Genomic DNA, 23263 nt, shown 5'->3' on the forward strand with positions numbered 1-23263 from the left:
AGCCCCAAGTGATGTTTTTCTATGCAATGTTATACTATTGTAATGTGTTTATCTGAATATTTTATGAACACAGCAGAAGTTACAGTGATACCTATGTAAATTATAATTGGCAATTGAATTAAAATACTTATTGCTTTAGTTAAAATACATTTATTTTCCTCTTTAACAAAATAGACCAATTGCAGGATGCAGGATCAAGTCGTGTAACAGAAACTACTATTAAAACGGTAAAATAAAGACAAAAAGAAAATGGAAGAAGGTAGGTACACATTATGCTATGAATGGCAATTGAAATCTCCTGCAATAGACCAAGAAAAACGAGCTTTATTATGATGATATAAAAATATTCAAATGTATAATGAATTTGACAAAAGAAGAGGTCAACAGATAAAAAGCGTTGACAAAGTTAGTTATCTAAAATCAGAATTAAATATCCAACAAAAATTTTTAAAACAGTTGTTAGGATCTGAGCCTGTGACTTTGGCCAGCTACAAAATGATTTGAATTCTTAGATAAAAATGAAAACATTCCTAGATAGTTTATCAGTCAGTGTTCAACTAGAGTAAGAGAGTAGGATATGTATGTATGTGTGTGCACGTGCATGTGTGTGTATTCTATATATAGAGAGAGAAAGGAATTTCCTTATGTGATAGTGGGAGCTTGCAAAGCAAGTCTAAACCCAAAGGGCGGGCCAATCAAGAAGGGAAGATCATCAGCCAACTGGAATTCACAGTCACAGGCACAGACGAAAGCTATTGTCCACAGGTGAAATTTCTGTCTGTTTCTTGTTCTCCTCCTCTTTAACTCTCTTGGGGAAACCTTGGCCATGTTTGAAAGCCTTCTAAGTGATTTATTCAGGACCAGCAAGATTAACTAGGATAATTTCCCTCAAAGTCAACTGATTACTGACCTTTATTACATCTGAAAAATACCTCCACAGCAACACCTAGATTAGTGTTTGATTGAATAACTGAGACTAAACTAGCCCAGACTTAGACTAGCCTGACAGATAAAAAAGACCATCACAGATGTAAAGATGGTAAAAAATACTACATCAGTTATAGAAATTTTGTTAGGAATTCATGAGGACCTTTTTTAAAAGTAAAGTATCTTCAATAAGCCACCAAACTATTTCTCATAGAATATGAGTTTTCTAACAGTTTCCAAATCTAACAAATACGTAAGTGCAAAATTGATAGTCTATTTCTTCAGATTTAAATAAGTTACATGATATGACAGAAATTGCTTTATTTATACTTTGGATGCATCTTGTCTTAAAGAATTTCCCAATTTAAAAAAGTCATAAATTGATAACCTAAATAATTGAATTGGTATCAGAGATATGTTTTGATTTTTTTTATAACTGTCAAAAATAATTCTGGCCTCATGTGAAAAAGATTCTATCACGATGGCCAGCATTCCAGGTATGTTAGGTAGAAAATCTAGATGTATTGGAATTCATAAACAAGAGACTAGTGCTTTTCTTTTGCTAAGTTCTACTGTGTGATATATATTGAAGACAAAATGTTTGTATCTACTTTTTGAAACAGGCCATGAAAAATGGCATTGATACTGTTGTTTAAATTTTTCAATATCCACATGCAAATGCAAGGAATGATCCTTGGTTAATCAAACTGTAGGAATAAATAAAGACAATTTTAAAATATTTTGTTAAGTTTTAGAAGAGTTTGTAAAGATTTACTGTACTATTAACACATTTAAGATTTTCTTGAAATCAAAAGAATGTTTGTGAAATATTTAATAATCAAAGAAAATAAGTTAATGGTAATGTGGTTTACATTTCTCACTACTATCACACTGCTTATTATCAAGCTAAATTTGAATCTCGAAGAAAAGAAAAAGCTTGTTTGTGACCACGCTAGAAAAGTGTAGATTTATGTTGACATTAAAACTTTTTATAATATAAATCAACAATAAATTTCTTGCACACTACTCAGAAGATCCAGCTGCAGAAAATTTTATTGTAATAAATAGAACTATGTTAATTGGCTACAAGTCTAAAAGAAAGTAATGAAGAATGCTTTGATGATATTAATAAATTTAGATCTGTTTTTCAATTCATGCAATATCCTTTTATATTTGATGTTAACAATACTGAGTTAAAACAAGAGTTAGTGAATCTACTTAACTGGGAGAAATATAGTTTTGAAACTGGTAGGCTTTTGTTTCAAAGTTCAATCTATGCTAAAAAAATAAAGTACTTTCATGAAAGTGGATGCAAATATCAAAGAAGAATGATTTTATGTACTTAATTCAGTTATTGGACAATATATGCCTGTTTTCAACAATTTCTGTATGTAAATCTATTTTTTGAATGTAAATTTTATGAGATCTAAATATGAAACAAATCTTTCTGCTGAGTGTTTAGTGTTCAAATTAAGACGGACTGTTAGTGTAAAATACACACTAATTTCAAAGATTTTGTATGAATATAATGTAAAATAATTCACTAACAGTTTCTATATTGATTATATGTTGAAATGATAACATTTTGATATATTGAGCAAAAGAAACTATATGTTTAAAAATAAGCGACTCTTTTCTTTTTTTTTCTTCTTTTTGGTGAAGAAGATTAGTCCTGAGGTAACATCTATGCCAGTCTCCCGCTATTTCGTAGGTGGGATGCCTCCATATCATGGCTGATGAGTAGAGTATGTCCCTGCCCAGGATCTGAACCCATGAACGTGGGCTGCTGAAGTGGAGCACCTGGAACATTAACCACTCGGAGACAGGCCCCACCCCTGAACTCTTTTCTTTCTAACATTTTTTTTAATGTGGATACTAGGGCTTTTAAAATTACATATGTATCTTATATTTGTACCGGGCATCACTGCTCTAGGTAATTACAGCCCACATAGAAATTTCTTATCTCCATGTTAGGAAGATAAAGAATTATTGCGAGTGGAACACTAAGAGATCTTCATGAATGTCCTTTTGTATTTTTGTTCAGTTTTGGTTTTAAAGATATGTAACTGCATTTTACATTTAAATCATAGGCCCCTGAAATTATCAAGGCATTGTACTCCAAATGTGAGGAAAAAAAATACACAGGAATACAAAGACACGTCCCTACACTGAGGAAGTTTGTAATCCTATTAAAATGGGTAAAAATAAAACACACTTATTTAAAGAGACTAAAATCCATGTGTCCTGACGTAATGAAATTCTCTTTGAAAATTACTTAAAAGAAAACCTGGCACCACACAGCCATGTCTTTTTTTTTAAATTTAGATTTTTAAGAGGTTGGTCTATCTCTCAAGAACATTTTGGGAGCATGATTACAAAATAAACAGCCTAATTAAGCCCTCACTCTACGTATGCTTTACTAATGTCGTACCATTTCATAAAAGCAGATGCCTTTTTGAGGAAGCAAAATACAATTAAGGACAGACATTACAATTCACAGGCATCAAACTATATTGACAATATTGTACTTATAAAAACAGAATTGTGCTTATAAATACACATGGGGCCATAAAGTGAGGATTGAACACAATGGGGATCAAGTGGGAACACTAAGAATTGGCACTCTCCTGGTTTGCTTCCAAAAATGTCTGACAGTATGTCAAAATATCATTAGACATGAAGTTTTGCAGGGTTTCATTATTGGCAATGACTCCAAAGGTTACGTTTATCTCCTCCTTTACTACTAAATTTTTGCATTCAATATATTGTTTTAAATTCTTCATTTAGTAATAAAACGGTCTCTTTAATACTCTGTAGATAACTTCCAGACTCCCTAGATGTGACCACTATTTCAGGTCATTTGATAACTTTTCCCTTAGTTTTCTTTTTGCTTAAATGATTTATGAATGTTTTTCTAGATTACATAGTTTAGTTTTGCCTTGTTTTGAACATTTTATGAGTCAAATCATACTGTATGGATTCTTTTCAGTTTTGACTTCTTTTTTCAAACTTTTGTGTTTGTGAGATTCATCCAATGTTATTGCATGTAGCTATTTCATTTATGCTCATCACTTACAGTATTCCAGTGTACAATTACACCATAATTTATTAATCCTGCCATTGTTGGACCTTTAGGTTCATTGATGCATTTCATTGGCATTCCTTTGGCACTTCATTTAAGTATGGTGTTTTCATGGTTTTATTCTAACTTATTTTTGCTTTCTCTGCATTTCCAGCTGTCATTAATAATATTTTCTCAGACTCATAATTTTTCTGTAAGTTAATAAACAATTTTACCATGTGATAGTTATAAAAAAGTGACATGTTTTATTCAAAAGAGAATATACTCCGTAGCTCACAGATAGGAACTCATAAATTCTCACTTAAAAAAAGCTTACAATAACGCTGAAAATCTAGATTCACAAATTAAGTAATAGCAAAACCTAAGAGAAATTGAAATTATTTTAAAGAGAGATGGAGAAAATCCTACCAGTATTTAATTTTTAGAATATCTTAGCTCTAATGCATGAAACTAAGACAATCTAAGACAACAGGAAAATTCATGTTCCCTTAAGTACTTTTCCTCATATATAGAGAGCAAGTAATTGTATCTATGCAATAATGGAGTGTCTGATACTTATACCTATGCAAATTCAATCTTTGAAAAGGCTGAAGAATACTTCTTTCTCTGACTTTGCGTACACAGATACTCACGCAATCTAGCTTTTTATTCCATTAAGCATAAACTGTAACATACTATTAATTAGCAAAGAAATTAGCACATTGCTTAGAATTAATTCCCCCCACATACATTTATTATAAAGCTTCTATATGAGAGATTTCCACTTATTTAAAAGAGTAATACTGGCTATTCCCTCAAGGAGTTCGTAATCTATCATGGAAATCTTCTAAGAAAAAAAGCAATTAAAATACTAGGTAGTGGAAGATCCACTTCCAGAATAAGGAGATCCATGGACCTAAACGCCAGTGAAACTGGGGACAATTATTTAAAACAAAAAAAAGAAAACTAAAGTCTCTGGATATTGTTCTAAAGGCATCTAGCAAAGGAATAAACATGTACCCAAGATAATCTAGCAGATTTTGGTAGGAACAGCGAGAGTCTGTGGCACTTGAGCTACAAGCTGCTCCCATTCTCCTTCCCTACCAACTAGTGGGACAGAAGTTCCCTTGCAAACAAGTGTTGCCAAGAAGATGGGCTTATAGTCCCTGCAGATTCAATCAAGATCTATGGTATCTCCATGGGAGGGACAAGCTGCCGGCATTTCTCATTACCCCTCACTCTTGGTTGTAAAACATATTTTCCAGGTGATTATAACTGAGAGGTCAAAACTCTCCCTTTCTCATTCATAGGAGGAAGCTCTCTACCTCAGGAACAGCAAGTCAAGAATACTAGGGTCTTGGTTGCCTCAGCTCAGTTCACTCATAGGGCAGAGGTCCCACCCTGGAAGAAGCAATCCAAGAAGACCAGAGGCTACTGCGCCCACCAGTGTCCTGCTTACCAAGTAGGGGCATCAGTCTGCGAGAAGCAGACCACTGTCGCCATGCCCAACTCCAGAGCAGTGACTCAGCGATTTGGCCCAGGGAGAGAGGAAAAAAATAAAACAAAACAAAACACAAAACAAAAAAACAGAGAGACCCAGTGCTGTCCACAAAGGAATTGACCTTACTGAACAGAGTGGGAGAAAGGTGAAGTTGAAAGGGGTGCTCTCAAAAACAATGGAAATGTTGGTGGTAGTAATTAAGAGGAGGCTGTCAGCTCAGCTAGATCAAGGAGCTAAACTAGGCCAGTTAGTTTACCAGAGAAACTAATGAAAGAGAGTCAAGAAAAGCCATTGAGAAAATGTGATTTGTATATATAGATCACGTTTATTATATTTATTTATGTATATGTGTGATATGTATATGTGTATACACTCACACACACACACCAAGTAGAATATTATTTAGTCATAAATAATAATGACAACATGCATGGACTTTTGAGAGCGTTAAGCTAAGTCAAATAAGTCAGAGAGAGAAAGGCAAATACAATATGTTCTCACATATGTGAAATCTAAAGAAGCTGAACTCACAGAAATACAGAGTAGAGGCTAGGAGTTGAGAGAAATGGGAAAATGTTGGTTGAAGGGTACAAACTTCCATTGATAAAATAAATAAGTTCTTGGCATCTAATGTACAGCATAGTGACTATAGGTAAAAGTACTCTATTATATACTCACAAGTTATTAAGAGAATTGCTCTTAAATGATATCACCATTAAATTTGGTAATTATGTAAGGTAAACAATATGTTAACTAAAAAAGTAGACCAATCAGCTGAAAATCAGTGGAAACAAATAGCTGACCCTGATGACAACAGAGGCAAAGTGTTTAACAAAAAGATCAGGAAGAGAGACAGTTAAAATGAACCCTGATAAAACCAGTGTAATCCTGGGGTTACTTATGCAGGCCAGGGCTGTGCCATCTGAAGACAAACATCAAAGGCTTCAAAACAGACGGGAAACAGACTTCGCTTAAAATTCACCAGCCAAGTCACCATATGAATAACAAAGCAAACAGCCACAACAAAAAACATTGAGGTGTGTGTTTTTGGTACCTAGATTTGTTACAATATAATATCTTAAATGCCCAATTTTCAGCAAAAAAAAAATATGAGACATGCAAAGGAACAGAAAAGTATGAGCCATATACAGAAAAAAAATAAAAACAAAATAGGAGCAGAAGCTGCCTGTGACAAGAAACTAATGCTGTGTTTAATAGACCAATGATTGAAATCAGTTACTATTAATATGTCCACAGAATTGTGGAAACCATGATTAAAGAAGTAAAGAAAGGTATCATGCCAACATCTTCTAAAATGGAGAATATCTACAAAGAGACAGATATTATTTTAAAAATGGAAAATTATAAGTTGGCAAGCACACTAAATGAAATGAAAAAATCTGTTAGAGGAGATAAGAAGTAGCTTTAAACTGGCAAAAGAAAGAAGCAGCAAAGTTGATGATATATCAATACAGATTGTACAATCCAAAGAATAGAGAGAAAAAGAACAAAGAAAAATGAACAGTGCCTCAAAGAAGTGTGTGACACCATTAAATACACCAACACGTGTGTAGTGGAAATATCAAAAAGGGAGGAGATAGAGGTGCAGAAAAAAATATTTGCAGAAATAATGGCCAATAACTTCCCAAATCTTACAAAAAAAATGTTAATGTATACATCAAAGATGTTCAACAAACCCAAAGTAGAATAAATGCAAAGAGATTCATACCTAGACACCTACAGTAAACATGTTGAAAGTCAAAGCTAAAGTGAAAATCTTGAAAGCAGCAAGAGGAAAACAACTCTTCTTGTGCAAGAAAACACCAATCAGATTAACAGCTGACTTCTCTTCAGAAACAATGGAAGTGAGGGAATGATATATTAAAAGTACTGAAAATTTTAAAAACTTGTCATTTGTAAATCATATCCAACAAAACTATTTTTCAAAAATAAAGATGAAGAAAAAATATGGTACACAAACAAAGACTGATAGAATTTGTTGCTGGCAGACCCTCCTGTTAAAAAATATTACAATAAATTCTTTAGGCTAAAAGCATGTGATCTCAGACAGCAATTTGAAACAACATGAAAGAAAAGAGAAAGATCACCAGAAACATTACCTATATAATCATGAAAGACAGTACAAATGCATATGTTTTTCTTATTTCTTCTCTAAAGTGTTTTAAAAAGTATTGTATAAAATGATATGCTTATATTTGTACTATTGGGCCTATAACATATAGAAATGTTATATATTTGACAATAATATCGCAAAGCTTATGGGTGGCGGCAAAGTTGTATTGGAGTAAGAAAACGACAGAAGGTGATAATTTAAATTGACAGAAACAAATAAACAGAACCAGAACTATCAAATAAAGTGTGTATTTGGTCTCCTTTCTTTCAGCTTGTTTAAAAGACATACTATTATGTAAAGTAATTTTCTAAAAATGTTTTTGCAGTTTATAGCACATGTAGGTATAATATGTATTACATTAATAGCATGAAAAGTGGGAAGAGGCAAAAGAGGTGTATGATATTGACTTTTCTATATCTCACTGGAATTAAGTCTGAAGCAGATTATAAGTTAAAAGTTGTATGGTAAGCCATAGAGCAACCACAAAGAAAATAGCTTTAAAAATATAGTGAAAAAATTCTTAGCAGAGTTAAATGTTACATTAGAAAACATTCACTTAATGGGAAAGAGAAAAGTAAAGGAGGAACAGAGAGGGGAAAAACGTGAGACGTGTGGAAAGTAAAATGGCAGACACAAATCCAACATTGATAGGATTATTAAAAGTGAATGGTTTAAACAATGCTACTAAAATGCAGAGTTTGTCAGAGAGGATTAAAAACAAGACCTAACTCTATGCTGTCTATTAGAGACACACTTTAAAGGCTATGCTACAAATTGGTTGAAAATAAAAGAACGGGAAATGATTCAGCATGCAAACACCAAACTTAAGAAAGCTCCAGTTATTATACTAACATCGGTGAAAACAGACTTTAAAACCAAAAATGCTATTTATTAGAAATACAGAGAGTATTTTCAAATGATAAAATAATCAATCTACAAGAAAGATATAAAATTATAAACATGTTTTTCTAACAGAGACTCAAAATGCACAAAACAAAAACTGATGGCACTAAAGGGAGAAATATACAATTGCATCATAATAATTGGAAGCATCAATAGTCTTTTTAAATAATGGAGAGTACAACCAGTCAGAAGATAAAAATAGGAAATACAGGACTTTAAAAAAAACATAAAACAACTAGACTTAACAAAAATCCATAAAGTACTCCACTTAACATCAGAAAAACGCACATTCTTCTCAAATACATAGGGTATGTTCTCCAAAATAGACTATACGCTATGCCATAAAGCAATCTTCAATTAATTTGAAAGTATTCAAACCATGCAAGTATGTTTTTTGAACATTATTAAGTGAAATTAGAAAGGAATAACAGAAAGAAATTTGGGAATTCACAAAATGTGTGGAAATTAAACCACATACTCTTCTAAACAATCAATGGGTTAAAATAAGAAATCATAAAGGAAATTAAAAAATGTTGAGATGAATGAAAATGAACACAACTGCAACTAAGCCAGTGCTTTATAGCTATAAATGCTTATATTAAGAAAGAAAAAATATCAAATCAATAACCTAGCTTTTCAAATTAGGATATTGGGGAAAAAAAGAGCAAGCTAAATCTAAAGCAAGAAGAAAGAAGGTAATAATAAACACTAAAGTGCGCATTAAGAAAATTGAGAATGGGAAAAAATAGAGAAAATCAAGGAAACCAAAAATTAATTATTTGTAATATCAACAAAATTGACAAAACTTTAGCTACATTGATCAAGAAAAAAAGGGACAATATTCAAATTACTAAAATCAGGAGTAAAAGAGCAGACGTTATTATCGACTTTACAGAAATAAAAAGCATTATATGAGAATACTATCAACAACTGAATGACAACAAATTAGATAACTTGGATGAAACGGACAAGTTCTTAGAAAAATACAAACTACCAAAATTGACTCAAGAAGACATAGAAATCTGAATAGACCTATACCAAGTATAGAGATTGAATTAGTAGTAAAAACATTTCCCACAGGCAATATATACATTTATTGAATCATTATGTTGTACACCTGAAACTAATATAGTCTTATGTGTCAATTATATCTAAAAAATAAAATAAAAGCCCAGGTCCAGATGGCTTCAATGGTAAATTCTACCAAATATTAAATAATAATTAATAGTTCTTCACACACTGTCCCCCCAAAAAGCTAAAGGAGGTAATAACATTTCCCAACTCATTCTATGGGGCCAGTATTACTGTGGCACCCAAACCAGAAAAATATCTCACAAAAAATGAAAACTAAAGACAGTTCTCTTATTAATATGGACACAGAAATCCACAACAAAACTCTAGCAAACCAAATCCAATGACATATAAAAAGCAATATATGCCATGGATCAAGTGGCATTTATCAGAGGAATGAAATGTTGACTTATCATCCAGTATCAATTAAATTAATATACAATATTAATAGAATAAAGGATAAAAATCACAGGACCATACCAATAAATTGTGGCTGTTGTTCTTGTGCTTTGAGATAGCTGCTAGAGATTCAGTCATCATACCTGGTTGCAGAGAGCAGGAGACAAAATTCAGCACATGTCCCTTCTTTTAAGAATGCTTCTTGAAATCCACATACTACTCTTCTGCTAATTCAATTTGCCACACTAATTGCAGGACCTGAAAATAGTGTAATGAGTTTGAAGAACTGGGTCTTTTATCTGGGCAGCAAATTTGGGAAGCAATTAACAGTCTAACCTACAGATAATAATTGAAGTTCCTTTAGAAAAGAACATGAGTATTTGCAAAAGGTGAAGACTGACAAGAGAAAAGAGACTTTAGGGAAAAAAACAATATTAAAGATATGAGCAGATTTGCAAGAAAGAAAATCCCAGAGACAGAATCAGGAAGCTGCAGTCAGACTAATTAGACTATCAAAGTTGAACGCCAATAATCAATCCAAGTTCTAATATTAAGATAGAATTAGAAATTAACTCAGCAAGCTTTAAATTAAGGCCAGGTGCATTTCAATTACCTGATTCTGCGTAATTGCTTCCTTGGTCCCTTCTGTCTCAGAAAATTGATTTAAATAGTAAGCAAATATGATTATAAATGCATAGGCATTTACAGCCCTACTATAAAGAAGTGCTTAGAATTGAAAGAAATGGAGAAAGAGTGTGATATATATGTATCTTTGTAAAATACATATCTATATTACTATATTGATAAAATTAAGGGCATTTAACGTTTGAAATACGATGAATTGGGGTCAGATAATGGCCCATTTGGAAAGTCAAAGAACAAAGTAAGAATCCAAACATTGATAATTATAGGAAAACTTACCCCACTTCCTGAGACTTAACATTCAGCAAGCTAAATAGTACCTGTTCTAAGTTACACCACCCAGAGACTCCAGAGGCTACAGATACAGATGAAGGGAGCCTGAGTGTTTATACAGTGCAAACAATCAAATAGTTTTGAATGTATTAACTAAGCGAATCTTCATTTGTCAGGTTGGAACAAATACTACACCTATTATGTGGCTGGGGAAATGGAAGAACAAAGAAATTAGGTAAATTGCCTAATAGCATATAGCTCCAGCTGGTAAGTGAGCTAGGACCCAAGCTTGTTCATCTGGCCACAGAGTCTTCTCTCTCAAATATTTTACTATACAATCTTCCCTGGTAACCTGAACGTGGAGAAAAACCAGGGCTTTTTTGTTATGGAAGCCAAAGGGAAGAATTGTTGAAGGAAAGGAATGATCAAGAGTTTAAAATATTACAGAAAGATAGAAGATTGAAATGTTTCTATGAAAGTTGCAACAAGAGAATCATTGGTGACATAATGAAGCTGGGTAATTTCAAATCCTTTTTAAACAGAAATTATGTGAAGAAGACATTTTGATTTCAATGAATCCTCCTGAAAAGGAGAGGAAAAAGAGAGAGAGAGAGAGAAAGAGATAGAAAAAGACAGACAGACAGAGAGAGAGAGACGACAAGAAAGTTCAAGGGCATGAGTTGGGTGTTGATGTAGGGTTAAGCAAAGCATTTTTTTTTTTTTATCATGGCTGAAATATCATCATTTTAAAACACTGATGGCATAAAGTTTGCAACAGGTGGGAGAAAGTTGAAATTTTTGGAAAGAAATTTAGAGTGTATAATAATATTACAATCCTACTTGCAGTTAAATCATTGTTATGCTTATTGTGACTATTTAAGTAGTTCACTGCTGAGTCAAGTGGGATAATCCTCACATATTTATTTATTGAATTATATCATATATTCAGTAAATATGCACACACATGTATATTTCTATCTCCCAAAATTCAAACACATGTGTTATACAGTATAGCACTTTTTTTTTTAATTTGCCAATTTTTCTCCTGGTAACCTTTATCATGTAGTCTGGAGACCAGTAAATTCAGGTCTACCCTCACTTTTCTTCTGTGTTGGGTCTAGTTTTTCACAGAACTGATGACTACGCTTTCTTATTTTCCCCTCACTTTGCTAAATCAGATCTCATATTAGCTACTAAGACATAGTCCAGTGGAGATACATTTTTGAATTCATATGTCAGAAACCATCTCTGCTTTACCTTGAAATTTGATAAAGTTTTGGGCTTGGAATAGGAATTCTAGAGTAAAAATCACTTTCCCTTAGATTTGAAGAGGTATAATTCATAATCATCTGCCTTCAAGAACTGCTATTTAGAGAGTTGATGTGATTGTAATTCTGTTCCATTGTATGTGATTACTTTTAACTCTCTGGGAAATTTTAGAGTCTTTTTCTGTATTCCTAAAATTCTTGATGAATCTCACTAGTCTATTTTTTACCAAGGTAGACAATCAACCTTTTTAAGGAAAGTCTTGTATTCTAGAAACGTTTTTTCTATTACTTATTTGTTTGTTTCCTACTATCTGCTTTTTTCTATCTTGTTGAAATCATCATTAACAAGATGTTAGCACACAGAATTTATTCTCAAATTATTTGATCTCTTTTCACCCAATTATTGATTTCTTTGTTTATATGTTGCTTTCAGGAAGATTTCCATCATGTTATTTTGTCGACTGCAATTATTATTATACTTAATTTGGCTAATATACTTTTACTTTCCCAAAGACCTTTCTTGCCTCTTCACGCTCCTTTTTATTTTAATGGATGGTATAGCTTCTCTGATGTCTTTGAAGATGTTAATTTTATTTGATTTGTTAAGTATTTGTATAAATCAAGTATTCATTTGCACAGTTTAATAAGAAGAGTAATTCCGAATGTTACGTTATTTAACAACGGCAGTCTCTAGACGGGATCATTCTGTTGCTGCTTAACTAAACTAGAGCTACATTTCCCAGAATTCCCTTCCCTTATTATCCCAAGTAACACTTGGTCAAAATAACTAGTTTGAAATTTGGAAATCAGACAAGAAGTAGGAGACTGTACTCTGAATTTGACATTATTATATCTGTTAACAAACAGATATAGAAATGCCCAACAGATTCAAGTTTGGCCTTGATCGCCACCATCGTGTGTCAAGAGCTTCTTGACAACTAAGGCTGCTAAAAAATGTTCTCTGGCTAATCGCAAGACATTTAGCTGTGGATCCTCAGAGGCAACAACTTCTAGATTGCTTTTTCAGTTCTTCCTTTGCGGCTCTAATTTTGTGATTGAATTTGCTGGTCTTCTCACATTAATCAGTTGTTGATAAATTTAATCTTCCAATACCACCTTTAAGATCTTCACATTTACTGCTCCTCTCACAATTGTGTAGGTCTAATTTCTATATTAAATAATTTAGTTCATAACTCACAATAGAGTCTGATACCACAATAAAATACTTACACACTGGGTATCCTTGTTTTGTAACAGACCTCGCAAGGCAAGCCAATCGTATTTCAACACTGAGTGTGATGTAGATGTTTTGCATACGTCATTTATGAGATTAAGAATGTTTTTCTATATCTAGTGTGCTGTCTTTTAATAAATTATGGTTTAATTTAATCAAATTAATTTTATTCTTTTTTGAGATAATTATCTGCTTTTCATACCTTATTATGTTTTTAATGGATAATCTTAGTGATTGGTTTTTGAATAATAAGCAGATGCATTCTTAGAATAAGTCCTGCTTATTATATTTATTGAAACACTTCAGTTTGCTAATGTTCTGTTGGTGAGTTTTTGTATCTTTGTTTATGGGGCATATTTTCCTTTTATTTTCTTTTTTCTTAGGTTAGCGTCATAGTATACTGGCCTCAGAACAACTAGATTGGTCTCATGTCTTCTTTCAATGTTCATAGTTTTTCTTTGTGGGGAATTTTTTAACTAAAAGTTCAACAGCTATGAGATTATCCATACTTTTTATTTCTTCTATCAGTTTTGCTAAGATTTTTCTTCAAGAAACATAATTATTTTGCCTGGGTTTTCACATGTATTGTTATAAATTTATTTATAATATTCCTCATTATCTTTTTTACACAGGAAGGGCTTGAAATGGTGTCCTCTTTTACATCCTTGATATTGGAATTTATATTTTCACATTTTTAAATCAATCTGAAGATTTATCAGTTTTTTACTGTTTACACAAACAACTTTTAATGGTTGATTTTATTTTATGTTTGTTTTCAATTTTATTTTGGTTTATGTATTTTTATTTTCCTCTGCTTTCTTTGGTTTTTACTTGCTATATTCATTCTATCTTATTGAGATGAGAGCTTAGAAAATTTATATTTTTTTATTTTTTAATATATATAATTAAAGTTAGGAATTTCTCTCAAACCACTAATTTAGCTGTGTCCCGCACGTTTTTTTATTATGACTTTTTTTATGAGCAGTTTTAGATTCACAGAAAAACTGAAGAGAAGATCCAGATATTTCCCATATACCTCCTGCCCCCACATATGCACATCCTCCCCCATTATCAACATCTCCCAGCAGAGTGTCACATTTGCTATAATTGGTGAAGCTACATTGACACATTATGATCATCCAAAGTCCGCAGTTGACATTACAGTTTGGTCTTGGTGTTTTATATTCTCTAGATTTGGACAAATGTATAATGACATGTATCCATCATTGTAATGCCATACAGAGTATTTCACTATTCTAAAAATCCTCTGAGCTCTGCCTATTCATCCTCTCCGTGGTAATCAATATTTTTATTGTCTCCATTATTTTGTCTCTTCTAAAATGTCATATGTATGGAATCATACAGGATACAGTTTTTTCAGATTGGCTTATTTTACTTAGTAATGTTCATCTAAATTTCCTCCGTGGCTGTCGTGCCTTGATAGCTCATTTCTTTCTAGCGCTGAATAATATTCCATTTTACAGATGTACCACAGTTTATCTATTTACCTATTGTAAGGACATCATGATTGCCTTCAAGTTTTCACAATTACAAATAAAGCTGCTATAAATATGTGTGCAAGCTTTTATATGGGCATAAGTTTTCAACTCTTTTGAGTAAATATGAAGGAGTATGATTGCTGGATCATATGTTATTAGTATGTTTAGTTTTGTATGAAACTGCCAAACTGTCTCCCCAAGTGGCTGTACCATTTGCATTTCCACCAGCAATGAATGAGAGCTCCTGCTGCTCCACATCCTTGTCAGCACTTGGAGTTATCAGAGTTATGGATTTTGGTTAGTCTAATAGGTGTGTTGTTTTAATTTGCATTTCCCTATAACAAGATATGGAGCATGTTTTCAAATGCTTATTTGCCATTTGCGTATCTTCCTTCATGGGGTATCTGTTAAGATCTTTGACCCTTTTTTAATTAGGTTGTTTGTTTTCTTATTGCTGAGTTTTAAGAGTTCTTTGGATGTTGTGCATGGCATTCCTTTATTGGTTATGTCTTTTGCAAATATTGTCTTTCAGTCTTTGGCTTGTCTTCTAGTTCTTTTGACATTGTCTTTCACAGAGCAGAAGTTTTTAATTTTAATGAAGTACAGCTTACCCATTATTTCTTTCATGGTTGAGTCTTTGGTTTTTTATCTAAAAGGTCATCATTGCACCTGAGGTCATCTAGGTTTTATCCTATGTCATCTTCTAAGAGTCTTATAGTTTTGGGTTTTACATTTCAGTCTGTGATCCATTTTGAGTTAATATTTGTGAAGGATGTAAGATTAGTCATGATTTTTTTTTTTTTTTTTTTGCTGAGGAAGATTAACCCTGAGCTAACATCTGTGCCAATCTTCCTCTTTTGTTTATATGTAGGTCACCACCATAGCATGGCTGATGAGTGGTGTAGCTCCACACTCAGGATCTAAACCCACAAACCTGGACTGCCAATGTGGAGCATGCCAAACTTAACCACTAGGGCATGGGAGTGGCCCCATGATTTTTTTTTGCCTGTGGTTATCCAGTCATTCTAGTACCCCACACATTTTGATATGTTCTATTCTCATATTCATTCAGTTCTAAAGATTTTCTAATTTGTTTCATATATTTTTAAAAATGTAACAAATTCTACAAATGGATTATTTAAGGTATATTGTTAATATCCAAATGTTAGAAAATCTCCAAGTATCTTTCTGCTGTTAACTTACATTTTTTTCCCTTACATTTGGTGTTGTTAGCACCACCTAAATGACTAAGATAAATACAGCTGATGGTTAACAGAGGTTAGCGTAAGGGAAGACTTCTTACAGAGGGGAATCATGTCGGAACCGTAAATGATCCTGATCCACGAGGCACCCCCTTTCCTTGTCAGCATTGCTTTAGTTTGCATGTAGCCTAGATAAGTACACACCTGCTTGTGAGAAATACGCATGCTCTGCTATTTTCTTAGCCTAGGCTTATACATAGACCTCCCTATTGCAATTAGGCAAGAACTTTGCTTTTTAGTTTTTCCAAGCATGTAATGACCTCTGGAAAAGAGACCTATGCTGGAATCCATCACCAGTGACAAGAGAAAGGGAAGATCTGGTGTCTCAAGGGCTACAAGACCAGGTGGTCAACATTTTGAGACCCCGCTCCTGCTTTTCAGCCTGTTTGTCCTATATAACTGCTTCAAAATTTTGTAGTTTTAAGATGGTTCTTTAGGACACTAGTCTGCCATCTTCCCCTTTGCTAGCAAGATGTAATAAAAAGACCCTTTCTTTCCTACCACCTTGCCTCTTGACTGTTGGCTTATCTTTGCAGTAAGTAGAAGATCCCTCTTGGCAGTAAGAGTATCACTTCCATCTAACCTTGGGTATTGAGGTAATCCAAAGTTAAACTGCAATCCCTTGAAGTGCTTGTCTACTAGTAGTTATCACATACTCCAAACATGCAGATATACAGGAATGGGTACAATTGTGTGAAATATGTTTAGGGAAAATTTCAAAAATAATGGATAACTAGAGGATATCCCAACAAATGCAATAAAAGATGCAAAACTGGCAGAGATTCATGATCCAGCAAATTACATCAAGTCAAAGAAGATTGCCATCAAGATCTGTGTCTAGGTGTGACTCATTTCCAAAGACATAGATGTCTAGAGAGTTGTGACCCATACAGTAGATATTTTTAGTGTGAAAATATGTGCTCAGAGGAGGTCTTGGGTTGCTGCTATACAAAATTTTAAAGACTATCAATGAACAAGTCCTTCCAAAGCAGCCTCCACCATTAAGGATGGAATCTTTCTTAAACATTATACATGTTTTTCCATTGAACTAAGGTTGCCAAAAGTTTGCTGTGAAAACTAGTTTTTGAAATAAAACTCATGATTGAAATATGGTTTTGGTTGCTGACTGGGATTTGGAGAGAATGTGTACAAGAGTCCTAGAAATGGTAAAACTGTTATATTCTCCTATTTTTTCCTTGTAGGGTAGCTAATTATGAAAACTTAAAGGGAGAATAAAAGACTGACTTAATGTAGGGTCAGCAACACACTGAAGCTCCTACAGAACCCTGAAAGATAAGGAGCATACAAGCGCTCAGGGAAAACTTGTACCATAAGCTTAAATATTTCCTAGTCTCAATTAACACTTTAAGGTTAAGGAGAGAAAAATTAAAAATGAGCCATTAAAATGAAAGAAAAACATAACTAAAGCTGCCTATTTACTTAAATGGATGTAGGATGCATAATACAGACAACATTATCTCTGATCTCAATGAAATTATAGAATTCCTATCAGATAACTGCCAGTTGGAAAGAAATTGCAAAGTACAGTGAAAATTTAATCCTCCATGCCTATTGTGATTTAGGAAATAGAGCACAGAAGTATAGAGGCACATATTATGCTTTCAAAATCCAGATGGATAAGTCTTATATTTTATTGATCTGATATGAGTAAAATGATTTATACTCTATTTAAGGAAATTTTGGGCAGCTTTTGTTCTGTTGAAACTGAATGCCATAAAGAAAAAGTTGAAGTGTGTCACCATGATCTTTTTTAATCAGAATTGATAATATCAAATGGATATTATTTATGAGTTCAATTAGACACATTGAACTACCAAATAACAACTACATTTCAGAATATATTTTGTTGTTCGTAAATATAAAATGTGTGATTACGTTAGTTTTAGCCAAAATTAACAAGAAAAATATTTTTGTAACAAAAGACTGAATATTACAATATTCAATATAAGTTGAATGTGTTATTAGCTATGATTTTAGCCTAAATATTTGTTTAGATTTAGGTTCATTACAACAAATAGCTTTAAATACCTTCAAAAGATTTCCCTCTCATAATTATATAAATATTGAAGATGCATAATTCGTTGAATATAACTTTTTGATATTTTAACAGAAGTAAAAAGGATGGCGATTTAAAGCTACTTTGAATTTTTCCCATTTTTCTTACTATATTTTATTGACTAACACTAATGTCTTAGGGTGTCTATTTTGAGACATAAATTGCTTACAAATAGATAAATTGAATAAATCATTCCAGATAATTTATGTAGCAAATTCACTTTTATATACTTATACAGAGTATGGAAGTACATTTAATTACAATTATAACAGACTGATGTCAGAATATTGCTAGTTTAAATTTCTTTAGTTATAGTTTTCCTTAAAATTGAAAATTTATATGTAAAATCACCTCTCCAAATGTAACATAAAAATACAATACTAAAGCATGGTATACTAATTTTAAAAGAGTGAAAAATATTCTCTTTGTTTCCTTTCATATTAAAACAATTGTCAAAATCATATGTTGCAAGTATATTAGAAACACCTAGGACATGGTACAAGTGAAGACAAAATATAGAAGAGAGTAAACAAATGAGAAGTTTTTCTCTCAGTCACGTACCAATTGCTGGTTACTAACTGGATCTTCGCTGTGTGGTGATTCACGGAAATGTGTGCTACTTTATGCTTAGGACCTCATGCCCGTCTCTATCTTGTTAACCTAAAACCTAAAACAGCCATTATTTGACCAGCAAAATGGGTTGATTCAGGAATAGCAGAGAAATTGCAATTTGGGACAAGCAAGCTATAGCAAAAACCATAGGCAAGTCCCACAGAAAAAGGAGAGGCAATTTTTTATAGAGAAAAAGGAGGAAATTGGGAGGAGTTGTTTTGAATGAAAGTCCATTGGAGTAAAGCAAGAATTCAGGGTGAGGATGGGTTCTCATTGGCTTAGTTTCTGAAGTAGTGGATTTCCTCCAGAAGATGCAATGTACGTCTTTCCTCTTGAGGTCTGCAACTGGCTAATCTTTCCCGCTGACATTCTTCTTTTTCGGGTCGACAATCCTTTCCTGTGATTGACCTCCAGGGGTACTGCATGGGAGCTCCCCCTTCTGGCCTCCTGAATCCATTTTAAATGAGGCTTCCCTTTATTACTTTTCACAGTGTATATCAATTCACCAGAACAGAAAATGAGAGAATGGAGGAGACACACTTGATTATTTAAAGTCATGTCCCAGATTGGTAAGCTCTCCATACACCCATGGTGCCTTCTGCATCTACACAGAGGGGAGACCAGAGAAGGCTTAAGCTATCCATACACCCTGGTTAACTGAGGTCCTGAAAACTGCCTTAAATCAGACTGATCTCCCCAAACCACAGGGAGATCCATCAAAAAGGCTGAAACGCTAAGTGGCTCAAAATCTTTGACCACAAACTCTGATCAGTAGTTGGTTGACCACTAAGCAATGTAGATTGAGAGACCACCCGTAGAATTCCAAAGTATAGAAAACTGAAACAAGGTTAGCAACAGCAGCAACAACGAACTGAACAGAGACATCAGTACCCACACACTGCAGGGGAGAGTGCGTGGATTCAGACAAGAAAAGTTACTGAAAAAATAAAAAAATCAAAGAAAACAAAAAATACAATGAAACAAACACAGAGAAAATAATAATCCAAAATTGCCTAACTATATTATCTAAAATACCCAGTTTTCATCAACTAGAAGAAATATGAAATATCCAAAGAAACAGAAAAGTGTGACCAGTACTCTGAAAATGCAGCAGTTAAAAATACTGCCACTGAATGTCCCAGATGTTACATTTAGCAGATAAATACTTAGTGGGTATTAGGTATTTTGGGCTTTTCTCTGAACATTCAAATATGTGCAAATCTAAATACTAATATTTTTCATACCTACAAGGGAGGGACCACTCGCGACAATGACTTGGACATACCTCCGCATCAACGTATATATAAAGAGAGATTTTTAACATGGTAATTTAGTATGTATATAATATATTCAAAGATTTATTAACTCTTGCATATTTAGATTATTAAAGTTTTAAGAAAGCAATACTATAAACAAAACTCTCGTTCAACTTCTTATTCCTACAGTCTAGATCACTGAGCATCTTTCCAAAAGAGCATAGAAGCTCCTTAAAGTAGTTATATTACATAGACATACATTTATGTTATTTGTAAAATATATGTGCTATATGTATATTATATACATATTTGTATATATTATGTCTGTGTATAATATATATTTCAATATCTACTATTCTTCTAGATAAAATGTCTAGCACACGATAAAAATTAAAGAACTTGCAAATAAGCAGGAAAATGAGATGCAGAGTTAAGAGAAAAAAATATATGTGTATATATTCATTGACAATTGGGATACTAAACATTTGGGTTATATTTACCCCCAGCTTTTGTAAAGTATGAATAAAGTTGCTGTGAACATTCTTACGCTGGGGTAGTTGCATGGGAGTTCTGCTATGGACTGTATGTTTGTGTTCCCTCAAAATTCACATGTCGAAATCTGAATCTCCATGGTCTTTGGAGGTGAGGCCTTTGGGAGGTGGTTACATTTGCACGATGTCATTAGAGAGAAGCCCCAATGATGGGATTAGTGCCCTTACAATAAGAGTTAGAGACCAGAGCTCTCTCTCTCTTTTTATCACATCAGGACACAATGAGAACATGGCCGTCTGCAAGCCAGGACGAGGGCTCTCACTAGAACCCGACCATGTGCTCTCTTGATCTCAGAGTTCCTGGCCTCCAGAACTGTAAGAGCCGCTAGTCAGTGGTATTTTTTAAGACGCCTGTGTCGGGTATTTTTATTATAGCTGCCTGAACTGACTAAAACAAGTGCCATTTGAGGAGGTAAAAACGTTCTATAACTTGATTCTAGATTTGGTTACTCAGATGTATACTTCTATCAAAACTAACCAACCTATACACTTTAAATATTTCATTTTATTCTATATTTATTATACCTCCAAGTAGTTGATTTAAAACTTTTCTAAAGTCAAGGATAAAATATTTACAACTTTCTAAAAGAGTTAAAGACTTTCTACAAAACAGGAAAATACCAATAATAAAATAGAAAATTGGACAAAGAAAGGAAATAGGAAAATGTTTAAACCTATGAAAATATGTTTTACCTCACTCATATGAGAGATCTTTTTTTTTACGCATCAGCTTAGCAAAAAACAAATGACCCATAGCATCTTTGAGAGGAGGCTATCAGGCTCACTCTTACATTTATAATACAAATAAAACTGTTCCAACCCCTAAATAGGGAATTTGACAATATTTATTGATGCATATGTCCTTTGTTTTCCAGTAACTGATAAAATTCATGAACTGATAAAATTCATGTCCTCATGTATCATACTTAAAAGTGGAGTAGCAGCTGAGAGAGAAAGAAATGTTTCACATGTATACATATATATGTATATATGTATGTGTGTATAGATATATATATACCCTATGTATTTTGATGGGAATAGAATGTCATTGGGATAGAATAAGATTAACTTATTCAAGAATCAATAAGGAGTTCAGTGCATTGGACCCTTAAAGCAAGACATAAAGGAGTAGGAGATAAAATTAGACATATTACCTGTGGATTAGGCCATGTTGGGACCAATAGGACATGGTTAGTATTGCATTTTTAACATGGGAAAAATGTTTCGGAGGACTTTGAAACAGATAGTGATTTTAAGTGGATCTCTCCAGCTTGTGGAGAAAAGGATTAAAGGAAGCCAAGAGAGGAGGCAAGAAGCTGGGTTAGAAGGTTATTGCATTATTGCAGGAAAACAAACATTTTGGTTCAGTATGGGATGTTACCCATAGAAAAGGTGAGATGCGGTGGATTTAGAATAATGTCCTGCAGACCTGATGCAGAGGTAGACTGCATATGGTTTATGAGAGTAAGAGAGAAGTTTAAAATATTAGCAATAATTTTTCTTTAAAAGTCTGTAGCTCCATTTACTAAGTGGGCTTTGTAGGGAGAAACAAGAGTTCAATATTATGCATCGTAATTTTAAAATGTTTATTATAGATCCAAGTGATACCGTACAATAAGTGGGTTGGTATATGAGTAGTAAGTCCAGGGGAGGAATATTTAAAGCGGTAGAGCTAGATGGAATCATCCAGTGAAGATGTGTACCTAAGAGGAGAAGTTTCATTGGCATAAGCCTGGGACACTCCAACATTTAGAAGGAAAGGAAGAACAAAAGAGGATCCAGCAAAAGAAACTGAGAAGTAGTGGCCAAAAGCTGAGCAAAAACATGAGGACATGATATCCTGGTAGCTGAGGTAGGAAGTTTTTTGCTTATTCGTCTCTTTGTTTGAACATAGGGAGTGATCAATTATCTCCAAATACTACTGAGGAGTTGAATAAGATCAGAACACTGGTATTTGGCCATGTGGAGGTTACTGTTGACTTGTCATGAGCTGTTTCAGTCTAGCGATAGAGAGAAAATCTTGAGTAAAGTGAATTGAAAAGAAAATAGGAGATGAAAAATTGGAATTAGCAAAATATAGACTAGTCTTTCAGTGAATTTTGCTTTCAATAACAGCAGAGAAATGGGAAAAGGGCCAAGAGTGATTTGATGTCAATGAGTTCTTTTCTAAATCTAGATTCTTTTTAGAATGATCCAGGAGAGAGGGAAAATCGGTGCTACAGAAAGAGAGAAGAAAGAGAGAAGACTATTCCCATAACTGAATCCTTGAATGGGCAATAAGGGATGGCATTCACTGGACAAGTGGAGGAGGTAGCCTTTTGTCTAGATCAGCTTGGACTGCCACAAGAAAATACCACAGGCTGAGTGGCTTAAAAAACAGACATTCATTTTCTTTTCTTTTTGAGAGTTGGCAGAGCCAGCTGAGGCTTTATTTTGGAAGACACTTGAATTGGCTTTTAGTAGAGGCGTGAGAAGTGGGGTACCTCAGGCAGTAGATTCCCCTCAAGGGTGGGCTGAGGACTGGGGCTGTGCCTCAGGTGGGCTTCCTGTTCCGATGCTCCCCTGCACAGCTCCCTGTCTCAGAGCTTCCGGA

At 33.6% G+C, this 23263-nt stretch overlaps 1 long non-coding RNA gene across 1 annotated transcript in view; it reads right to left on the reverse strand.

Annotated features, from left to right (window-relative positions):
- LOC111770117 (uncharacterized) overlaps positions 1-10193 on the reverse strand; it is a 291091-nt gene extending 280898 nt beyond the window's left edge. The window contains exon 1 of the long non-coding RNA XR_002803065.2: positions 10078-10193. This is a non-coding gene — a long non-coding RNA (uncharacterized lncRNA). The remainder of the gene's footprint in view (positions 1-10077) is intronic.
- Positions 10194-23263: the final 13070 nt, after the last annotated feature.

Source organism: Equus caballus, chromosome 23, assembly GCF_041296265.1.
Source record: "Equus caballus isolate H_3958 breed thoroughbred chromosome 23, TB-T2T, whole genome shotgun sequence".
NCBI classification, from domain to species: domain Eukaryota; kingdom Metazoa; phylum Chordata; class Mammalia; order Perissodactyla; family Equidae; genus Equus; species Equus caballus.